At 49.5% G+C, this 23,404-nt stretch overlaps 1 protein-coding gene and 1 long non-coding RNA gene across 5 annotated transcripts in view; one reads left to right on the top strand and one right to left on the bottom strand.

The window, feature by feature from the left end:
* Positions 1 to 213: 213 nt before the first annotated feature.
* On the bottom strand, positions 214 to 5,813 carry LOC149749431 (uncharacterized). The gene is made up of 3 exons (XR_016393132.1): positions 5,122 to 5,813; positions 2,322 to 2,460; positions 214 to 1,854 (listed from the first exon to the last, which is right to left on the bottom strand). It is a non-coding gene; the product is annotated as an uncharacterized LOC149749431 (long non-coding RNA).
* Positions 5,814 to 10,602: 4,789 nt separating this feature from the next.
* Positions 10,603 to 23,404, top strand: part of PXYLP1 (2-phosphoxylose phosphatase 1) — a 68,515-nt gene continuing 55,713 nt past the window's right edge. The window contains exons 1-4 of one of the 4 annotated variants that reach the window (XM_089911068.1): positions 10,603 to 10,708; positions 11,098 to 11,312; positions 11,885 to 12,135; positions 14,553 to 23,213. The gene's annotated coding sequence lies outside the window, so the exon portion shown is untranslated. The other 3 variants (XM_089911069.1, XM_022582625.2, XM_022582626.2) reach the window with 3 other exon arrangements.

Genomic DNA, 23,404 nt, shown 5'->3' with positions numbered 1-23,404 from the left:
ATATACAAGGGAATATTACTCAGCCATAAAAAGAAACGAAATTGAGTTATTTGTAGTGAGGTGGATGGACCTAGAGTCTGTCATACAGAGTGAAGTGAGTCAGAAAGAGAAAGACAAATACCGTATGCTAACACATATATATGGAATCTAAGAAAAAAAAAATGTCATGAAGAACCTAGAGGTAAGATAGGAATAAAGACACAGACCTACTAGAGAATGGACTTGAGGACACGGGGAGGGGGAAGGGTAAGCTGTGACAAAGTGAGAGAGTGGCATGGACATATATACACTACCAAATGTAAGGTAGATAGCTAGTGGGAAGCAGCCGCATAGCACAGGGAGATCAGCTCGATGCTTTGTGACCACCTAGAGGGGTGGGATAGGGAGGGTGGGAGGGAGGGTGACGCAAGAGGGAAGAGATATGGGAACATATGTATATGTATAACTGATTCACTTTGTTTTAAAGCAGAAACTAACACACCATTGTAAAGCAATTATACTCCAATAAAGATGTTTAAAAAAAAGATACCCATAAATTAAAAAAAAAAGTTTTCTATACATCTACTTGCCTTGCTGCAAATACTGTCCATCTTAAAAGCACTGTTTTTCATCTGTTTCATCTCCCATGCAAATATTCACAACCTTCTTGACATTATGATCAGGGCCCCTGAGTCATGTCTGGAGTGACTCACCATTTGTCCTGTCTCCATTCTAATGGGGCTCCTGAGTGTGGGGAAAGGACTCAAGAGTCCAACCATATAGATCAGCCTTTTGAACTAGAGGGATGCAAAGTTGGGGAGGAATTCCTGTACCTGCCCCATCTACTCCACAGGGCTTCTGGGAGAATCCCTGAAGAAAAATAGATGAGAGGCTCTTTGTCACTTTCCATGCCCTGTGTAGCTTCTGTGCAGTTCATGTGGGTATTCGACAAGGATGGTCCTTCCAGAGAGACTCTTACCCTCAGGTCAGATGATGTCACTTACCTGCTCAGAAGGCTCAGGGGGCGTCCTCTCACGTAGCCAATATAAGCAAAGCCCTCCCCACTGCCTGCAGGGCCATCTGTGATCTGACCCCACTAACTCTCTGAGCTCAGCTCTTACTCCCTGTACTAACTGGGATTCAACCTGCCAATCCTGAGCCCACCCAGACCTTTGGACTTGCTCTTTCCTCTGCCTGGAATGCTCTTCCTTCTGATATGCCCACTTCTTCAGTTCTCTGCTCAAATGTTCCCTCCGTTCAGACAACATTACTCATTAACCCTATCTAAAATACCATCCACTTCTTCCTCTATTCTCTTGCCTTAATTTCCTTTTCTTCATGGCAATAATTTATTAATTTACTTATTAATAATTTATTAATTTACTTTACTTATTTACAACTAGAAGGGAATGTCCATGAAGACAGCAAACTCTCTGCCTTGTCTACCAGTGTGTCCATGTCACTTAGAACATTGGTAGGGGCTTGTATTAGTTATCTACTACTGTGCAACAACTCGTCACAAAGCTAGTGGCTTAAAACAACAGGTATTTATTATCTCTGTGTTTGTGTGGGTCAAGAATCCAGGCATGGCTTAGCTGAGTCTTCTGCTCCAGGATATCTCATGAGGCTGCAATCAAGGGGTTGGCCAGGGCTGGAGTCTCATTTGAAGGTATGATTGGGAAAGGATCTACTACCAAGCTCACGTGGTTGTTGGCTGGATTCAGTTCCTTCCGGGTTGTTGGAACGAGGGCCTCAGTTTCTTTCTGGATGTTGGCCAGAGTCTGCCTTCAGTTGCTTGCCAGAGGGGGGTTTCTCCACAGTGTAGTTCACTATATGGCATCTTGCTTCATCAAAGCCAGTGAGGGAGAGAGTCAGCTAACAAGACAGAAGTTACGTCTTAGGTAACATAATCGCAGAAGTGTCATCTCATCCCCTTTGCCCTATTCTATTGTTTAGAAGCAAGTTGCAGGTCCTGCCGTCACTCAAGGTGAGGGGGTGACACAAGGGTGTGAATCTCAGGAGGTGGGGATCACTGGGGGACATTTTAGGGTCTATCTGCCACATTACTTGCTCAATAAATGCCAAATATTACTAAATCCAATGTTAAAAGATGGCACTGGGCAGGAGAGCTGTAAGAGTCAATATTCTTGCAGTTTCTCTCTTGCACAATGTAGAACTTCTGTGAAATTTACTTGCTTTTCTCCCTACAACTTCCTTCTGATACTTTGTCACCGGCCTGGTCTGCTAGCCTGTGTGGGCTGCCCCAGGTTTTGAGGATTCACTCAAGGGAAGTGACCCACACACAACCCAGGCCCTTCAAGAATCTACAACCCGAAGATCACCATTCAGAGCTTATTCTTTATACGCCAGGATCTCTGGAATTAATGAGTTGTATCTTATTTATTCTGTGCTGGAAGCGGTGTTCTTGAATGGGCACTTTGCATTTATGAGGTCTTGCTGCTAGCCAAGTTAATAATGCATCTAATAAAAAAGAGAAAGAAAGAAACATCGTTCAGTTGGGTAGATCTTATTAATATGATTCAATTTTAAAAGGGCCATTGCTTCAGAGTCTTGATGTCTGGGATGCCGTTAAAGAAAAAAAATTTTTCAGAGTCACCATGACAACAGAGAGACCCCCCCCCCTTCTACACCCCTTTGAATCAATTACAGATTTGTCCATGTAAGAGATTGGAACACATCCAGCTTATTGGAAATTCTTTTCTGCCTCCTTTGGCCAAAGCCCTGGCTTGTTGTCCAGAGTGAGCAGGAGCCTCAAATCCATCAATATTTACTGATGAAGTCGTTGCCATTCATGAACAGGAACTTGATCAGCAGACGTTTATTGATCGTGAGAAACTCTGGGGGATTCAGCGCCATCACCATCTGAGAAGCTTACAGGCCTACTGCAGTGACAAGGCACAGCCACGTGAGGCATCAGGAGCTGCATGGGGCCCGCCTCTGGGTTGTACAGACCCTGCTGAAGGACCTGGGACCTGCACAAAGGACCCTGGTGAAGAATCATGATGTCATGACATGCATGCTGGACAGTTCTGCCCTGCGAGGCGCATCTTGATCTGTGGGGGAGGGCTGCAGTGATGCGAGGGTTGGGGAAACCTACCCTGGGCCTTGATTTTATAAAAACTCAACCACCAGATTGCTGGGTCACCCAGGCATGCCCTTTAACCTCTCTAGCCATTACTTTTATCCCTTACATAAAATGGGATTACATTTTTTCCTGCTGAACCCACAGTGATCACATTGCGATCTGTTGCTTGTTTGGCCAGATGTCTCCCCAGATAAGCCTTGGAGGCTGTTCTAGCAGTGACGATTCACTGTTGTCTTCGAGGCCCCCAGCACAGTACTGGGCATGTCCTAGGCACTCAATAAATGAATGAATGGGGGAGTGGAGGCTTCTTGCAACCTCTCCATTCTTTGCCCACCCCTCCACACTGCCCTTATGCTGGCCTCTCACTCTTCCAAAGGGACTTGGGTCCATCCCCCCTTTGGTTCCCCAGAACAGCAGGGAGCACCCCAGTTGTCCCAGGCCTGCTTTCCACTCCACCCCAGATATGGTTCAACTCAGCTTCTCTGCTTTGGACCATTTTGCAACCCAGGGAGGCTCCAAGGGAGTGGGATAGGGTGTTGGAGGCAGGTAGGATGGATAGAGAGAAGGGGCAGAGGAGGGAGGGTGAGGGCTGTGTAGCTCCTTGCTCCCTGTAAGATGTATGAGAATATACTGGGTGCTCTGGTATTGAGGGAGCAGCTAGATCTAGTAAGTGCTTTAGTTTCTTGGGAAACTAAAGAGTGGAAGGACTCTTGTGAGCCCTCATCAAAGTCAGGTGGAGAGGTTTTTCACTAAGCCCCGAGCAGGAGAAATGAAAGGAAAACTACATCAAAGCAAATCATCATCTAATTGCTTAAAAGCAGTGATAGAGTGAAAATTATAAAAGCAAGCAGGAGCAGAAAAGACACATTACATAAAGAGGAGGAGAGAGAACAATGACAGTAGATTCTTGCCGGAAACAATACAGATCAGGAGACAGTGGTGCAACATCTTTAAAGGACTGAAAGAAACAGACGGTCAACCTAGGATTCTATACCCAGAGAAAATATCTTTCAGAAACAAAGGCGAAGTCAAGATATTATTCAAACATAGAAAAGCTGGAAGAATTTATCACCATAAGACGTATAGTACAAGAAATGTTAAAGAGAGTCCTTTAGGCAAAAGGAAAATGGTATTAGATGGAAATGTGGGTCTACACAAAGAAATGGAGAGCGCCGGAAATGGTGATTATGTATGTAAGCATAAAATGCCTCTTTCTTATTTTAAAAACCACCTTAAAAGATTGTTGATGTTTTAAAGCAAGAATGATAACAATGTATTATGGAGTCTGTAACAAATGTAGATGTAAAATGTATGAAAACAATATTGCAAAGAGCAGGAGGGGGAAACCGAAGTATATTTTAATAGGTTTCTGATACTGACCATCAAGTGGTAAAACAAAACTAGCATGACTGTGATAAGCTAAAAATGTATACTATAACCCGAATACAACCATTGGAAATAAAAAACCAAAGAGATATAACAAATAAGCAGAGAAGGTAAAAAGAAATAATAAAAAATACTCAACAAAAAAGAAGCAAAAAAATATAGAATGGGACAAACAGAAAACAAATAGTAAAGTGATACCATTAAACCCAACCAAATTATTAATCTCATTAAATAAAAATAGTTTAAACACCTCAAATAAAAGGCAGAGATTGTTGGATTGAATAAAAAAGCAATGTACGCCTTTTTGATGCTTACCAAAAAACTACTTTAAATATAAAGACACAAATAGATTAAAGGGAAGAGGGAAGGAAAAGGATGTACCATACTAACCAAAACAAAGTTAGAGTGGCTATGTTAACATCAGATGAAGTAGATTTCACATCAAAGAATATTAAAAGGGATAAAGAGATAAAGGGGCAATTCATCAAGTGTACATAAAAATCCAAAACATTTCCACACCTAATAAAAGCTTAAAAACACATGAAGCAAAACTTAATAGGTCTGAAAGGAGAAATAAATTAGTTATAGTAATTATAGTAGACGTCAACTACTCACTCAATAATTTTTAAAAATTAATTAATTAATTTTACTTTGGGCTGCATTGGGTCTTCGTTGCTGCACGCGGGCTTCCTCTAGTTGCAGAGAGCGGGGGCTACTCTTCGTTGCGGTGCACAGGCTTCTCATTGCGGTGGCTTCTCTTGTTGAGGAGCACGGGCTCTAGGCACGTGGGCTTCAGTAGCTGTGGCTCGCGGGCTCTAGAGCGCAGGCTCAGTAGTTGTGGCGCACGGGCTCAGTTGCTCCGCAGCATGTGGGATCTTCCCGGACCAGGGCTCGAACCCGTGTCCCCTGCATCGGCAGGCGGATTGTTAACCACTGCGCCACCAGGGAAGTCTCTCACTCAATAAGTGATAGAAAAAAAAATTAGTGAGGATCTGGAAGAGTTGAAAAACACTACTGAATTAATTTGCATTTGTATGACCTTCCACCCAATAATAGCAGAATGTACATCTTTATCCATTACTGGGATTGATTTGGGGCAAATTGATTACCCTCTGTCTCTCGTTTTCTCTGAACATAGAATTCGACATTGGCAATGACTTCCTTTCAGCATTCTAAGGCTGTTTCCTAGCTTCCATCTTTTCTGTTTTGGGTCCTAACAGGAAGTCTGGGGTGTCAGCTGGGCCTCACTTCTCTCATGGACACTGACCTCCCGTTTTTGGTCTCCCAAGCGGCCATGAGATCGCAGAAGGCTCCACCAGATTCCCACTCTCCTCCTGTCTCCCTTCTGCTTGGCTTCTAATTGTAAAATGAGAGGGATGGGCTCCTGGCCCATTCATCCATGCATCCAATTTTTATACGTCAGTTTTTGGCACTTTGGGCACTGTTGTAAATGAAATAGACAGCCGAAATCCTTGTTGTCCTTTCATGATTTCTAAATAAGATTGGTGTGAGTTCATCTAGTGCTTGCTTGTTTCTTTTTTCCTTAGAAACATCTTTTGGTCGGGCTCAGAGGTGAGAGGACAAAAAAGAATATTTAGATCTATGAATCAGCAGATTACTTCAGTTCTTTGTGATTTTTTTTTAATTTTATTTTTTTATTTTTGCTGTGTGGGGTCTTCGTTTCCGTGCGAGGGCTTTCTCTAGTTGTGGCAAGCGGGGGCCACTCTTCATCGCGGTGCGCGGGCCTCTCACTATCGCGGCCTCTCTTGCTGTGGAGCACAGGCTCCAGACGCGCAGGCTCAGTAGTTGTGGCTCACGGGCCTAGTTGCTCCGCGGCATGTGGGATCCTCCCAGACCAGGGCTTGAACCCGTGTCCCCTGCATTAGCAGGCAGATTCTCAACCACTGCGCCACCAGGGAAGCCCCTCTTTGTGATTTTTTTGGCTCAAGGTCAGGTTTGAAGCCATCTCTTATTTTTATATAACGTGGTTATTTTGTGTCCTGTTCTTCCAGATTTGCCTTTCTAATTAGATTTCACCCAGATAGATGGTAAAAGGAGTTTGCGCTCCCTGGCTGCTCTTAGGAGGGGCAGGGGCTTGTATAATAAGCCTGCTGGGGTGGGGGGAAGAGGTTGCAGCTGGTTGCAAGTACAATGAATCATGCACACATAAATAATAGAGCACAGACCACCCTGGAGCTGGGAGGCCAGGATTGCAGTTTTGAAAAGCATACGTGTGGTAGGGAGAGTGCAGGATTTTTGAAAGAACCTAAGAAATGACCCCTAACCTTTTGCAGGATATTTATCTCCCTGAGGCCCTGGGGTCGCCAGTGGTGAAATGGAAACATGTATGGATTAGTCTTCTCACTTTAAATCTTAGTTTGATGTTTACTGTATTATTTGACACCAATGTATTGCAGATAATTAAAATTTTCGTCTTTATGTGTACTTAGTCTTTTCCCAAGTTTTCACAATGAATGGGAACTTTTATAATCAGAGAAACAAAACCCATGGTACCTGGAACTTAAGAATAACATTTGTCATCTAGATATTGTGGTGGTCACAAAAAAAATGTTCTGTACAGATGTATAACTCTGTCGGAAGGCAGGGTTGTGGGCAGCACAGACCTTTGGAACTTAGAACCCGGTGCTAATAAACCACTTCACCTGGGCCCCTAGGGGCCTCCCTGGTATTAAGTTACCTCAGACTCTGTCAGAGACTGTCTTCCCCCAGTCAACCCTTTCAGGGTGGGAGCAGTAGCCCATTGTTCCTCTAAGTCTACAGTGCAGGACAAAGGAGGCTGTACAAATATTTGTTTAGCTTTTTTTTGCTCAACGGGTTGAAACTGAATTGAAGATGGCATCTGCTCCCAGCAGCTCAGGCAGGGACTGCTTGCATCAAACGACAGCAAGTCCTGCCTGCCAGAATATTCATGACTTGGCTGAGTCTGGGACTTTTTTTTTTTTTTTTTTTTTTTTTTCGGTACACGGGCCTCTCACTGCTGTGGCCTTTCCCGTTGCGGAGCACAGGCTCCAGACGCGCAGGCTCAGCGGCCATGGCTCACGGGCCCAGCCGCTCGGCGGCATGTGGGATCTTCCCGGACTGGGGCACGAACCTGTGTCCCCTGCATCGGCAGGTGGACTCTCAACCACTGCGCCACCAGGGAAGCCCCTGGGACTATTTTTATAAGATGGGAGGGTTCGACTTTGAACAAATTTTGAGTTTCCCTGGGGGGCCAAAATGTGTGTGTGGGAAGGACAAATGCTGGGAATAGAAGGGGAGACTAAGGTTTGGAACCAACGGCACTGCGCTTTTTTCTCTACTCTGTTTTATTGTCATCGATGGGCATAGCTTGCTCCTGTATCCGATGAACAAAGATGCTGATGGTTACTCTTTTGCAGGGACCAATGTGCCAGGAGCTGTGCTATGGGTTTGTGCTACTCAGGACTCTTGGCTGCAAGTGACAGTAGAACCAATTCCAGTTTGCTTGGGGAAAAGCAGGGATGTACTGGACATGTACTTGAAAAATCCAGGTCCCGGTTTTAGGAGCAACAGAAAGCTGCCTGTCTCTCGACTCTGTTTTCCTCTGTGTGGGCTTTGGCATGGCATCCCCTGGTGCTGGCCAGAAGACCACCGGCTGCTTCAGGCCCCATCTTACCTCAACAACAACAGAGGAAAGAGGTTTAATGGGGGGAATGGTTTTGAGATGCTGCCCAATATATATTTTCCCTGTGGAAATCTTTTTCTTTCCTGTAGCCCCTTCCTCCTTTAAGTTTCAGCCAAGAAGTGTTACTGCCCCAGGGGCAGGGAAGGGTGGGTACCGCTCCGAACCCAAAATCCACAGGGAGGAGGGAGAGGACACCCCCTTCAGAATGGAAGGGGGGATTAAGCCATCAGAGAATAGGGCAAGTGAGGAAAGAGATTGAGAGGGTGAGTCTAGGAAGAATAAGACATCTGGTTCCCCGAAGGGCCTGAGGCCATCTCCGTACCAAGTCTTGACTTACAGATGATACAAAGACAGAAATCCCAGATAGGCTGAGGAGGAAGTTGTAAACAGAGAGGGCCTGTGCCCCACTTCTTGTTTGGAACAAAACACCCCATGCCAACACAGGAGGGCTGCAGCTAGGTGAAGCGTATTGTGGTATATTTTGTGGGGAAATGGTTAGCAATAGTGTCCCGTGTCACCCTCAGTCCCACTGTGACAGAGAAGGGATCCAGGAGCAGGCACTGGTTCCCTGTGGAGGATGAGAAGGTAGCAGAGAGGGAGGGGTCACAGTGGCTGGGAGAACAGGATGGACAGGTGACCCAGTCGTGCCAAGCAGAGTCGGGACACAGGCTTGCGGGAAGGGTGGGCAAAGAGAAGCCATTTTTCTGCTGGCCTTGCTGCTGCGAGGTTGTGAGCCTGGATCTGCTGGGGTCTCGCATGGAGCCTGAGAGTATAGCTCACATGGAAGGAAGCAAAGCTGGGAGATGGAGAGTCCTTGAAGGCTTTGGTTTCCAGGGCCTGAAGCAGACAGTGCCCTGAGCTTTTAATTTACGTAAGTCAATCAATTCCTTTTTGTTTAAGCCAGTGTGAATTGGGTTGCCTGTCATTTAGAGCAGGAAGTGCCCTAACTCCTATAGGGAAGAGGGAGGCAGCTCCGGGGGAAGGGGTAGAGCCCGGAATTAGTGAGAGGACAGCCAGCGGGATCGTGGAGGGAAGGAGGAGAGGTGTTGGGTGGGGGTGGGGTGCGGTGGACTGAGAAACAGGTGGGAGAGTCTGGGGCGATGCTGAGGTGGACAGTGAAAGGATTTTGTGCTGGGAGGTGCGGTTCATGACTGGGAAGGGGTTGTGTCAGTGGTCAGGGCAGGAAGGAGCTGAGCACAGTGTGGCATCCCAGAAATGGGGAGAGAAAAGCAGGTTATCAGGATTTAGAAGCAAAGCCTCCCTGGACATTGAGCCTTCAGCTGAGGAAGGCAAACCAGGGGGCTGCGTAAATGGTGAGACCATAGAGCAAATGCGATTGGGAGCTGGCAAGAGAGAGAATTTGGTGCTGGGAGTGCTGAACTGAGATGGAAAGTTCTAAGCAGAAAACCAGAGAGCAGGTAGAAATATGGGTGAAGTATCTCCGTGTCGAGTGTGGATTAGGGAGCCATCAATACAGGAGTGAAAGCAGAGGCCAAGTGAGAAACTCCTCCAGAAAGTGCGCACGGGAGGTCAATAGTAAATATACTTAGGAGCCAATTTTCCGCAAGACCAGTTGCTCTAGGGCACGTAGGGGTCACTGCAGTTCCTGAACTGACACCAAAGTCCTCTCTGACAGTCGCAGTTGGTCAGATCATCTCACGCAGAGAAATCAGGTAGGAATCACCACCAGCTGGGACCCAACATTTGAAAGAAATGACCCCCAATACGGTATCATATCAAGTTCAACTGCACGTCTCTCGGGTGTCTTAACAGGGAGTTACAGAAATCAGTCAAGTGCTCTGTGGCTCTGCAGTAGGTCCGAGAACGCTGAGAACCATGGGACGGGGAAGGGGTGGGGAGAGACGCTGCCCGGGCCGCGACCTCGCCAGGGCGCCTGGAGGCCACCCAGAGACAGCAGGGTGAAGGTCTAGAGTTGACACACAGGGCCGGATGTGGTGGGAGCGGGAAGGGAAACGTGGAGTAGCCTGCGGGGGGGGGGGGGCAAGGTGGCGAGAATCGTGACAGTTTGGATCAGTCACCGGCAATGGTGGACCCCAAACACTCGCGTCCAGCTCAGCACCGGCCCCCGGGTGGCGCCGGGTCAGGCACACGGTCCACAGGCACCCACACTAGGGCTCCGGGCCGTTTCTGTGTACCCGGCCTAGGCGTGCGTCCATGCATCTCTGATCCCGAGTCCCGCGTTGTTACGCGCGCAGAGGCCCTGCGCTCAGGTGGCCGCGGTCCCCGCGCACTCAGGGTGCCCGTGACCGTGACTTTCGCACGCTGGGATCTCTGAAGACTGGCCCGTCTCTGGGGCCTGAGTTTGACCTCCTCCAATCAGTGTCCTCTCCGCAGTCCCTCTGATCCCTTCCGGCCACCCGGGCCGCAACGCATCGCCGCCTCAGGGGCGGAGCTCCAGGGCGGCGAGGCCACTAGGGGGCGCTGCGCACCGCCGCGCTGCCCCGAAGTCGTTGCGCGCCGCCCTCGCCTCCCCCTGCGCCGGGCGGAGCGGGCGGCGAGCGCGGAGCCGGGCGCGCTGTGGCGGAGCCGGGGCCGGGCCGGGACCATGGGCGGTAAGCGCGGCGCAGGCCGCGGTCGGGGTGGTTACCTTTGAGGCTGAGCGGAGCCTCCCGCGGAGGCTCGAGGCGGGCGGGTGTCCCGGGGTGCCGGTCTCGGAGGCCGAAGGGGTCCTCTGGACGCGCCAAGGCCGGGACGACCGGGCAGTGACTCCGGTGGGAGAGGGGTGGGGGGTCGGGGGCGCGCTTGCGAGCTCCGGGTCTGAACCCCGTTACTGAGCTCCCTCCTCCATCCCCGCCCCTTCCCCAAACCCCAGCCCCCGACTCGCTTCCACTCCCCCACGCCCACGCGCCCGGATCCCAGTCCCCGCCTTCTCATCCACCGCCCCCTCTCCTAGCCCCAGCGCCCCCTAACCCGGCCTACGATTCCGCCGCCCTTTCCCCAGGCCTTTGCCCCGCAGCCTCCGGTGGGTGCCTCCCTTCATCCGCGCTGCGTCCTGCTTCTCCACCTCCAGCCCCGCACCTCGCCTGCCTCCATCCGCGGTCCCGCCCCTCCAGCCTGCTCCTGCCCGGCCCCCGCACCCCTGCCGCCTGATTCCTGCCGGAACTGGAGCTCGCAGGATCCCCCTTCGCCGGCCGTGGCGAGCCAGCTGGTCTCCAGGTAAGGAGGCTGCGGTGACGGCAAGTTCTCTGCCGTCTTCCTCGGGGGGTGGGGTCGGCTCCTGCCGGCAGCTACCTGCGCCCGGTAGTCCCGGGGCCCAGCGGAGGGGGCCGCTGCGTCCACAGGTTAACATTCCAGGATGCTCAGGTTAGGACTGCGTGGTTTACAGCCCCCGGCGTTGTTTTTGCTCGTGAAATTGCTTAGGTCGCAGTCTTTTAAAGAAGCCGGCTTTGTTACACACACGAAATTGGTTTTGCTTCGAGCTGGTGGCCTTCTTGGTGGCTGCAGCGGTCTTTCAAGGTGTAAGTGTGGGTGGTTAAAGGATTAGCAGTGCCGGAGGATGTGGAGCCATATATTCCCGCTTTGGCGGGGCGTTTCGAGGGGAGGGAGGACATCCCCGCCTGGGTGGCCAGTGCCTTCGTGGGAACACAAGGATGCTTTGTAAGCATTCGAAAAGTAAAATCAGGAGAGATGTGGAATCGGATCGCGTGCGAATGGGCAAGTGTGGGGTGGACGGCCAAGGGAGCCTCAAGAAGGCTCCACAAGTTGGGGACATTTGTTGCTGTTTGCAGAAGACCCGCGGGTGAACCCGAGTGTGGAGCAGGCAGTGCCCAGTCAGCCTCACAGACGTGACGTGACTGCGGACGGAGCTTGGCAACAACTCCTCCTCGGAGGCGTTGGTGCCCCGTCAGGACATCTGTGCGAAGAGGATCTAAAGCAGGTGGTTTGAAAAGCCTCGTGTTCCCTGGAGAGAGGTGGAGATGCAGGGTGACAGCCAGAAAGCCAGTGCATGAACCTGCCCCATCCCTTCTCCTGGCTTTCAGTAAGTCTTGGATTAAGTTAATTGCCTATTTTAGAGAAAGGGCTTGTAGGAGTTATGTCTCTTCTGCAGATTAGCTCCTGGCCAGCCCACCCTCACTGATGATGCTTGGGAGGCTACTTTTGGGCACCAGGGCCTAGATGGGCCACCTGACCTTTGGAGCACTGCATTTGGAGCATTTGCAGAACTGCGATATCTGCAACTCTTTCTTTTTAGTGATTGGCTCGAAGAGTAATTAGCTCAATATTGGTTCACTGTTGAGTAGTGAATTAGTAAGTAATTAGCCCAAGGTCACACTGGGGCTGGGTAGGCTCCCTCTGAGTGTCTACACACTCCTGTGGGTATCCCCTCAACCCTCGCCAGGTTGCTGTGTGATGAGTTGTTGAATGTCAGATGCCCCACTGCCCAGGATAACCTTCAGCTGTGGGGTGGAACCATCTTTGTGGCCCCAGACCCAGCCTGGCACCCTCTGAGTGACAGGTACTCAGTGTTTGTCTAGTAAAGAAGTGGGTGTCTTTCCTGAATCCAGGCTGAGTCCATTACCCATGGTTTTCCATTGTGCTGCACTGTTTCCAAAACATTATCCTTCGATTTATCAGATTTTAAAGAAATACCTTATCTCAACAGAGACATTCATTTCTGTGTCTGTTGGGGGCAGAGAGCTCAATTTATGGGTCAGGCTTTGACAGCTGGGTCTCTGACCTCAGAGGGCACTCCAGAATTTCCATGAAGCAAAGCAGTTGTCCTCATGCCACAGCTAGGGTGAGGTGAGGGGCACTGTGGGCAGCTAAGGCTTCCTGCTGAGGGGTGCATCCTCCACAGCTTAGCCTCTAGGGCCCTGAGCTGTGGCCGCGGCCCGCTTCAGCGTCCCTCATCCCTGCGCATGGTGGGGGAAGCCACTTGCGGAGCCCTGCTGGCTGCTTCAGACCACAGCATCTTCACTCCAGTGGATGCTGCCCACACCAGGGAGAGCTGGGAGCGCCTCTTCTTGCACTTTTTGGGCAATCTGATTTGCTGTGCTATTGCGGGGGAGGGAGGCTGGTGTTTGGGCAAGATGTTTCTGTCTGTGGGAGGTGGCCGTGACCCACTGGCAGGTAGATCAAAGTCTAGCTCTTCGGCCTCTGTCAAAGGCCAGCTCTGGAGAGAACGGCCAGAGGCTAAAGGGGTGGGAGCAACCTGTGTCCCCTTTTCTCTGGAGTATGGAAAGGGCTGGAATTCAGAATGTCCCTTTGATGTGGGAACCTGCACTGCCCACAGGTTCACAGCTGTCATGGGCTTATCTTCCTCACCTGGACTGTCTGTGTCTCCAGGTCTGGCTCATACCCAGGATAACTGCAGCTGGTGAAAATCTGTTTTCTAGAAGACATTTAATTAATGCCTGCAGTTTGTGAGTGAGAAAGAAAGGGGGGGGGAGGGAGAGAGGAAGAGAGAGAGAGAACTTGCTCTATGGAGGGGGGTAGGAAAAAGGGTAGCAGAATAGCCAAGGTCCTGAAAACTCACGGAGGTAGACTTCAGCCTCGGGACGAGGCTCTGGGCTGGTGGATGAGGACGTGGGCCCACATTCAGGTGGAGGGGTTGCCATTCGGAGCAAAGTCACTGTGGTCAGAAAAACGGCCCCACAGTTACCTGGAATAAGGTGTGCTGGGCCCACTGTTCTGCTTCCTAGAAAGCCTTGAAAGCCAGGTGAGGGCCTGGAGAGGACTGAGCCATTTGAAGGTTTGGATGAGGGTTGTGCCCCTTTGGAAAAGGTGGCTTGAGTGATGCCATTGGTCTGGGGGAGGCAACTCACACCTGAGATGCTGAGGGGAGCGTTCAGGCCGGTGGCCAAAAGAGATGCGGCTGGGAGGGTCTGTGCCCCTGCACTTAGGGGGTGGAGAACAGGCAACAGCTGCCTTCTGGTAGGATGGTGGGCCTGTTGGCAGAAGCAGCCTCCCGCACACTCTTCTTGAGCCTGCTGGGCAGCCTTGCGGATGGTGTAGGGCCTGCTAAGGCCCCTCAACCTGGAGATCCTGCAAGGCGGCCATGAGGAGGCACTTGTGAACCGGGAATGACCTGTAGGTCTGCTCTGAGTCCAAAAGGCAGGAGGGCCAGGGTGGCCTAACTGAGCCGCAGACTCCCGGATAGTAAGTAGCCTTCATCCCTAGAACCAGGAGGCTGCTCCGAATCTTCTTGGGCCTTGGTTAGGGAGGCCACTGGCTTTGGAAAAGAAACAGGGCTATCAGTAATGAAGAGAGGAGACATTGCAGGAGCATGGAGGATGTTAATGATTAAAAAGGCATTGAGGGCTTCCCTGCTGGCGCAGTAGTTAAGAGTCCTCCTGCCAGTGCAGGGGACACGAGTTCGAGCCCTGTTCCGGGAAGATCCCACATGCCGCGGAGCAACTAATCCTGTGCGCCACAACTACTGAGCCTGTGTTCTAGAGCTTGCGAGCCACAACTGCTGAGCCCGTGTGCCACAACTACTGAGCCTGCACTCTAGAGCCCACGAGCTACAACTGCTGAGCCCTCGTGCCACAACTACTGAAGCCCACGTGCCCTAGAGCCTGTGCTCCACAAGAGAAGCCACCGCAATGAGAAGCCCATGCACCGCAATGAAGAGTAGCCCCCGCTCACCGCAACTAGAGAAAGCCCGCGCGCAGCAGTGAAAACCTGACACAGCCAAAAGTAAATAAGTAAATAAATAAAATTTATTAAGAAAAAAAAAGGCATTGAAAAAGGACTTGGAGGAGCCTAGTTATGTGGTTCCTGCAGCCAGGAGGCAGCCTTCACCCATATCCTCTACTCCGCAAGGAGTATCTGGGATTCATCCCTGTATTCCGGGCCATCCCTCCCTCCCTCCTGGTCCCTCAGCCCCACCCTCCTGCACTGCACACATTGATCGAGCCACCTCTGTGCTGGTACTAGGGTGGAGGAGAGGTTGGGCAACTCAAATATCTAGTGGTAGCCACTTAGGAACTTGTAAATTCTGTGTGTATTTGCGTAGTCACTTCCCCAACGTATGTGTTCATGTTTCCGTATTATGAGGCATCCTTTTGTCATCTGCTTACCACTCTCTCTGTCTGTGTGTATAACCGACTTCCTTAGAGAGAGCCACAATCAACAGCATAGAAACCAGAGCTTTAAAGAACAGACTAAGATGAAAATTATTGCACCGGGTTCTGACACCACCTGCCCCCTCCTGTCCTCTCCTCTCCTGTTTGTGGTCAGACTCATCATTTACACCCAATTTACAAATAGTTGGAATACTATTTGAACTACCCCTCAATTACATGGAGACATGTGTCTTGCCAGCTAACAGAAACCACAGCTTACTTTCCTAGACCCACCTCATTCTTGGACCTAACACCAAACTTCAGGCCTTCAGAGATAGAGCAGTATCATTTTGAGCTTTTTAACTATAAAGCTCAGATGAAGCTCTGTTTGCTAGTTGTGTCGGCTGCTAATATAGGAGAATTTGAAGTTAGAATAAGACATTTACTGCCTTGTTAACTCTTTATGCTTCTAAAATGAAAGGAGCAGTTGGATTAAGGTAGGGGATGTAGAAATGTCTGCAAACTCAGAAGTGATAACAGAGGGACACAGTCTTACAGAAATAAATTAAGCTGTAAACATTGTTACTGAAATGTGCAGAGAGATAAATAGGAACTCCGGTAGAAGTATATGCAAATACAGAATTCTGACAAGTATAGATCGATAGGTAATAGAATTTCTGGTCTGTCATTTTATTGAAATATATTAATTATTATGGTCATATATTATGCTTATGTAGTAGCTTACCATTTAAATAGGCAACTATGTCCATGATCTTGTTCAGTCCTTCTAACAAGTCTGGGATCTTCTTAGAGATGGGGACATTGGACCACAGAGTATTTATAAGAGCTCCCCTAGAATTCAGGTTTCTTGAGTGGAGAAATACTATGTACGTGGATTTCCTGCTACAGTTGCTTGATAACTCAATGTGGTTACATAGTTATTTGAAAATTACAGAACATCTTTACAATGTTCTGTAAGCCGAACAAACAAAAACAGTGTATGCTTAGCACCATCAGAAACTGTCTGGAAGGATTTTTCAGGGTTTGTGGATGTCAGAGGTTCTCTCTTTTGATTTTTATTTAATTTTTTTTTAATCGAAGTATAATTGATTTACAGTGTTGTATAGAGGTTCTCTTTTGATGACTTCCTAATACAGAAGTTCCTGTGAGTGTGTCCTCAGCACAGTGTGGTGGTTCAGCGTGTAGGCTCTGAAGCCAGATTGGCTTTAAATCCTGGATCGTACCCTTGGACAAGTTACGTAACCTCTCTATGCCTTGGTTTCTTCTCTTTTGTGAAATGGAGGTGATGATAATACTTCATGGTATTGTGAAGCTGAAATGAGATAGTGCCTGACAAGGACTTAGAACACGTAGTGCATGCTTAAATGTTAGCTGTTTTTTGTTTGTTTGTTTTTGTTTTTTCTGTTTTTTTTTTTACTATTCATTCATTCCTTAACATATTCATCCAAAAAACATTTTTGGTACCAACCGACTGCACTGAGATGGTGGGTGTAGGATGACGGGTAAGATACACATAGCCTCTGTCCTCATGGAACAGAGGACATCACACTTAAGTTCACAGCGAAGGACAGGAATAATAGCGCAGGCATTTCCCAGGCACTCACGTGGCTCCAGGCAACCTTTTATGGCCATGAGAGGCTAGGGTGTAGCCTATCAAGGGTTCGCCATGACTGGGGGTGGTGGCAGGGGGCTAGCAGATGGTCTTCAGCGGGTACACAGTGGTGACGTGGCCTTGCCAACTGTTGAAGGCAGGCACTCATTTGACTGGTCTGTGTCTGACACATGCTGCTTGTTCACGTTTTAACTCTCACTCTTGGCCTCAGGTTGTGAGTGGGAAGCGTGATACGAGACTGTAAACCCAGTGTTTACTCACCTGGTTTGCCAGCGCTATTCTTGGTCCTGGTCGACAGCACCAGATGCCCTGACCACTGTTCTGGGCTGGCTCTCTAGCAGCCCCGGAAGCCCACGATTCTATCAGAGACCCAGTTCTCTGAGTGAGGAATGGCACAGCTGCTCCCGAGGGCGGGTAGGGGACTAACCTGAGGCAGAGGCCAGACTACTGCTCACACACAAAATCCAACCGAGTAAATGTGAAGATCTAATTGGCTTTATGCAACGAGTCGTGAATTGGGCAGCATCCCATCTTGTAAATAGAAGCCCCCTCTGAGGGGCTGCACTAAGTAGAAGGAGGGAGGGGCAAGGAGGCTCTTAGTAAAAGAAAGTCAAGGGTTGCTTCAGGCCAGGTCACCTTCTCCTGGGTGAGGGGCAAGGGTCTATCAAGTCATTTACCTCTACTTCCTTTGGGGGATGCGGGGGGATAGAGGGGACCCATGTGACAGATTATTTCATTGGTGCTGGCCAGAAAATTCCAGACTGGCCAATTAAGATTACATTTCTGGGGAAGGCTGAAGCTGCAATTAGGTTAGGTAATAAAACTAGGTTTGGTATCACGGGTTTTAACACAAGTGATGCCATTTTGGGCCTGTGGTTGTCTCTTTAACCCTATCATGTGTCCTGTGTCTGCCATAGCTGGAATCTTCTTCATCTGAAGGTCTCTGGGAAGCTGTTGATAGGCTTGGGTTTAATAACAGGTCCTGGAAAGGGAGGTCCTTCCACCTCAGACCTCACCCTTGCTTGCTCCACGTGTCCTACAAAGAAACTCCAGTGTGGCAGCCTGCCCAGCCAAGCCCTTGCCACCCTGCGGTGGCCCCCAGCGGTGGGCTGAGGACTAGAGAAACCTGTGATTGCTGCCTCAGAACTCGAGCGCTTCCTCTGCCTTGCGTGATTAGCACACCCGCTGCTCTACACTGGAGTTCTTTGTACTCATGAAATGGCAGGCAGACTGGAAACCTGATAATGACTTCTCTTATTGGAGAGCCTGCTTGTTTTATTCATTTTTAAACTTCTGGAGTCTGAAGTCAATGAGGCTTTGTCTTTTTTTCTTAAAACACTTTCCCCATTCTTGGAAAGTAAAGAAATGGCAAGTAATGCCATTCATTAAAAAGAAATAATAAAATAAAAAACATTAGTGTGTAGGCAGCGTTGAGTTAAAAGGAGGAAAACCTCTTCTCTAGTTTCCAGTTTGTTCCCTAGCTGCTCTGACTTCTCTGGTTTGGTTGCCTCTTGATTTCCCAGATGGGGTTGACTTCTGTCGCCAGTTTGTCTCCATCACGGTTCTTAATGGAAGCACAGACCTGAGCGTCGGAGCTTGGACATTTGTGGTTGAAGGTCATGGCTTAGACGTGTGATTCTTTTGGCTCTGTCTTCAAGGTGAAACATTACTCTGTCTTTGAGAAAGAGTATATTTTAGGAGATCCGAATATCAACAGGCAGGACGATCTAAGCCAGCCCACCTCATCCTCGGTTCACGTAATTCCCAGCGTTTCTGAGTTAGCGGCGTATGAGTTTTTATGTTCTCCTCTTGTGCATCTTGCTCTAATGACTGCCGATTATCTTGAAACAGTTGCATCAATTGATGGTGTTTAGGGACTCAACATGCGGCAAGTAGCTGCAGTTGCCTGGCTCGGCTGAGCATAGCACGTTCTCGCTACTCGCTTTTTTATAGCTTGAGGGGTGTTTGCTGTGTGTGCCCAGTGCCAGAAAGGGAGTGGGGAACTCCTTGCCTCAGTGCGCACCCACCGCCCCCACTGCCCTGACCCCCAGGACGTTGTGTGTCACTGCAGCATCCGTTCCCACTGCACGCAGATTGTCTGCTCAGAGGCCTTCTCCCCAGCTTGACTGGGAGCTTCTGGAGGGCAGGGGCTACACCCAGCTCACCCCTGAATCTTCATCCTTAGCCCAAGAACTGGCATGAAATAGGCCTCAATAAAGGTTGGTGAATGAATGAATGAATGGTTGCAAAGCAGTTAGGATTGTGTTTGGCTGCAAAGTAACAGAAAACCCTACCTTAGTGGCTTAAGTTGATAATGGTTTATTTTTCTCATGTAACAAGATGATTGAAGGTATTGGTTGCTGGCATTGGTCTCAACAGCTGATGTCTGTCTGGACTGACACACTGTTATTTTCTTGGCCTTTTCTTTTCTTTTTTTTTTTTTTCGGCATGCGGGCCTCTCACTGTTGTGGCCTCTCCCGTTGCGGAGCACAGGCTCCGGACGCGCAGGCTCAGTGGCCATGGCTCACGGGCCCAGCCGCTCCGCGGCATGTGGGATCTTCCCGGACTGGGACACGAACCCGTGTCCCCTGCATTGGCAGGCGGACTCTCAACCACTGCGCCACCAGGGAAGCCCTGGCCTTTTCTTCATGATGGCAAAATGGCTGCTGCAGGAAGGAGACACCAGCCACATTGGTACCTTTTATGAGGAAAGCAGACATCTTCCCCAAAACATCCAGCAGACCTCCTCTGACATGCCACGGCCAGAACTGTGTCACACGGTCACTCCCAGTTAAAATGGCCATGTGAGTATTTAGCAGGGCACATTGCTGCTTATAAGAGTTAGGGAGGCTCACCGCTGAAACAAACAAACCAAATACAGTTGACCCTTCAACAACACATGGGTTTGGGGCACTGAGCTCCCCCAACCCCCAAGTAAAAAAATCTGCACGTAACTTTATAGTTGGCCCTCCATATCCACAGTTCCGCATCTATGAGTTCAGCCAGCCTCAGATCACGTAGTACTGTATTTACTATTGAAAAAGATTTGCCTGTAAGTGGACCCATGTTGTTCAAGGGTCAGCGGTACATTTAATGACTCAAATATGATGGACATTTACTTTTTGCTCACACAGAGTCCAAAATGGCTGTTCCTGATTAGGGAGGTAGGGACTCTTTTCCAAAAAGCCATTCAGGGACCCAGGCTCTTAAGGCTGCCATGCTCATTTGCATCAATCAGTGGAAGAGGAAGGAACATGGAAGTTGGAGGATGGGAAGATTTTATGGGCCAGACTTGAAGATGGAGAATTGCATCCACTGACATTCCATTGGCCAGGGCTCAGTCAGATGACCACACCTCCTGCAAGGGAGGCTGGGAAATGTGGTCCAGCCCTGTGCCTAGGAGGAAGAGGAGATGGGTCTCATGGTGAGCTGGCCATCTCTGCCACACTTTCCCTCCCCCGCCCCCCACCAAATCAAGATTCTGTTGGCAAGGAAGGAATGAATATTGAGGGGCAACTGGAGGTGTCTGTCTTGGAAAGAAATGTTGTGCTAAGAAAGCTCCAGCCAAAAATAGTCTCTATTCCCAGATCATGCGTCTTAAATCCTGGCCTCTGCTCCCATCTTTGGGACCCGGACTAACAGGACAATGGAAAGTCCTCATTGTTCCTCTTTCTTGACTCAGGCCATGTTCTTAACAGCTTTGAGGGAGTGAGTCCTAGTGGATTCCCTTCAGCAGTTGGAGGTTACCCCAGAAGAAATGGCCTTCAGCCTCCTCAAGACCAGAGGAGCCTCTGAGAACTCGAGCCCCTGAGAACTGCTTGCTCATGAGCCTTCCAAGTGCCCCCACTCACCCATCCTCCCAACGTTTCTTCTCCTCTCCATCCACCACCCAGCCCCCCTCCAGAGAGGAGGAGAGGCCACAGCAGAGTGACCTCAGCTTCCCACTTAAACCCACTGAGAAATATTTCGCTACCACTTCCTGCTATCTTTTCTCGGTTACCTTGTTGGTCAGTGGTTCATTGATCTATTGGGTTTCAGTGCTTTGTTCTTATTCAGTTTGCTGTAGGTTTCAGTGACAGGTGCTTCTCCATCCACAGCATCCTTCTTGGTGTCCTTTCTTCCCTCCGTCCCTTCCTTCTTCCCACACCCATCTAATGAGTACCTGCTGCTTTCTCAGCTCCGCATCCACCGAGCCCTGGGGGGAGGTAGGCAAGGAAGCTGACACAAGCCTGTGGCGTTGAGGAGTATTGTGGGAGGGCTGTGGTTGCCCCGTGTGGGAGGACCTCACCCAGCCTTGGGTTCAGAGAAGGCTTCTGGGGGAAGGTGGGATTTGAGCTGAGTTTAAGGATGAGCGAGAGTTAACAAGGTCAAGAAGGCATCTGGGCCGAGAGAGTGAAATGGCACAGACGCTGAGTTAGCGGAAGGGGCTCTTGGGGTTGGGGGGACCGGTGAGTGCAGTGTGCTGGAGTTGACGCACCGGGACGTGCGTCGTTCACTCATTACACACTCCTGTGCTCCAGGCCCTGGGTTTAGAGCAGTGGACGAGGCAGATAAAGTCCCAGCCCCAAGGGAGCTCAAGGTCTGGGCTGTAATGGGGGATGAAGCTGCAGAGGTGGGTGGGCTTGGCTGCTGTCCTAGACTCTGCTCGGAAGGGTTTGCTGTTGGAGTCCGAGTAGGATGTGGGCCCCGTTGCCTGTGCCCTCGCCTCTTGTGCCCTGTCCCTCTGTCTCCAACTCCCGTCTGGTCCTTTGCATGACACAGGCTATAAAAATAGACGCTGGCATCAGAACACCAGCATGTAGTTGGTGAGGAAAGCTGGAAACTGTCACTACGTATCAAGATATGCGCCAGTGAGATTTTTGGTGGAGCTCGTTCTTGGAGCCCCAAGGATAACGTCCTAAAGTTTGCTTACAATTTTTTTTTTTCTCCTTTCAACTCATACCAACACTTCTGGCCACTTGGCTGAGAATGAATATGTACTGGTTGTGCCGATTCCCCACCTATGAGCTCATTGAAATGAACGTTTAATGCTGAAATCCACCAAGTGAGGACTGGCCTTGCCCTGGGCCGGCCTGATCGGAGGGGCTGAGTCATCTCCCCAGGGCAGTCCATCCAGGGTTCGTGTCCAGGTGAAGACTCTGGTCAGCACTACCTGAGAAGGGACCAGCTCTCACCAGCCTGAAAGGTTTTGCTCATCTCCCCAAGGAAATGAGGGCTGAGCCAGGGTTTGGAAGAGCTGTCAGCTGCCTTTTCTGTGACGCATGGGCGCAAGCGTGGTTTCTTTCTTTCTCCCTTCCCAGCCCTGTTTATTAAGGTGGAATTGACAGTGCTGGGGGCCGGGGGCAGAGTGCAGAGAGAGGAAGCTTCATGCTAGTCTGAGCTCAGGGCTGAATGAAGGACACTTTGTTTCCAGATAGAGGGATCTCAATCTGTAGGCCAGTCCTATGGTGTTTATTGGGTACCTTTTTGGAGCCAAGTGCTATAGGGAACGTGCATAATAATAAAATGAGGAGAAGGACATCACATTACAACCTGTGATGTTGTGATTTATAAAAAGAAATATATATTTGTTCTTCGTCACTGTTTCTGGCACGGAGCTCCTACAACTCTTGATATTTCTTAGAGGAGACCGGAAAGGTGTCTTTTATTATGTTAATGAGGTGACTTTTGGAAAGACCCCAGGGAACCTAAGGATGGGGCCTGGTTGCCAGGAGAACCAACCTTGTGATTAGAGGATTGGAACTTTCAGTCCCCCACCCCTGACCTCTGGGGAGGGGTGGGGGGCTGGAAGTTGAATCTGTTGCCATTGGTCAATGATTTAATCAGTTATGCCTATGTAATTATGACCTTGGCTCTGGTCTTCTTTGAAAAAAAAATTTGGAAAGAGATGGAGATTGTAAAGCAGGTAAAGTGTTTATTAGAAGCAGAGTACGTGTGAAAAGGACACACGGGTGGACTCAGAGGGAGAGTTGCCCTTTTCGGGTGACTTAAATTGCTTATATGGGGCATTTTTCCAGGTTTCCCCAGGCCAATCATCTTGCTAGTTGTCCGTATCTGATCTGATTTTAGGGCCCTGCCCAATGTGTGCGCGCATCTTTTAGCCAAGATGGATTCCAGTGTGAGGGTTTCTGGGAGGCTGGCAGGACATATTATGGGCTGGCACCTCCTCCCTTCCCTGACCCCTGGGCAACCTTTCAGTGCACATGTAGTTTGGGAGGTCTCCTTGACCCCAGGAATGAGAAATATGTGGCTTCCTTTTTCACCCAAGCAGGGATCAGCTCCTGCAGAGAATTATCTTTATCTTGAAGTATCTGTCCTCAAGAGACAAATTCCAGCTGCTCAGCTGGGGCCCATCTATCTCCTCCCTCAACGATGCCTCCATAAAAACCCAAAGGACACAGATTGGAGAGCCTCCAGGTTGGTGAACACATGGAGTTGTAGGGAGAGTGGGAGAGAGTGGGAAAGCTGTAACACCTTTCCCACATACCTTGCCATGTGCATCTCTTCCATCTGGCCGCTCCTGAGTCAGATCCTTTTGTAATACACTGGTAATCTAGTAAGTAAGTTGTTTCTCTGAGTTCTGTGAGCCCCTCTAGCAAATTAATTGA

This window comes from Delphinapterus leucas, chromosome 4, assembly GCF_059928025.1.
Source record: "Delphinapterus leucas isolate spDelLeu-1000000601 "Yukka" chromosome 4, BTC_Dleu_Yukka2, whole genome shotgun sequence".
Taxonomy (NCBI): Eukaryota; Metazoa; Chordata; class Mammalia; order Artiodactyla; family Monodontidae; genus Delphinapterus; species Delphinapterus leucas.
Note: the sequence above shows the minus strand (reverse complement) of the source record. Positions and strands in the feature narration are given on the sequence as shown.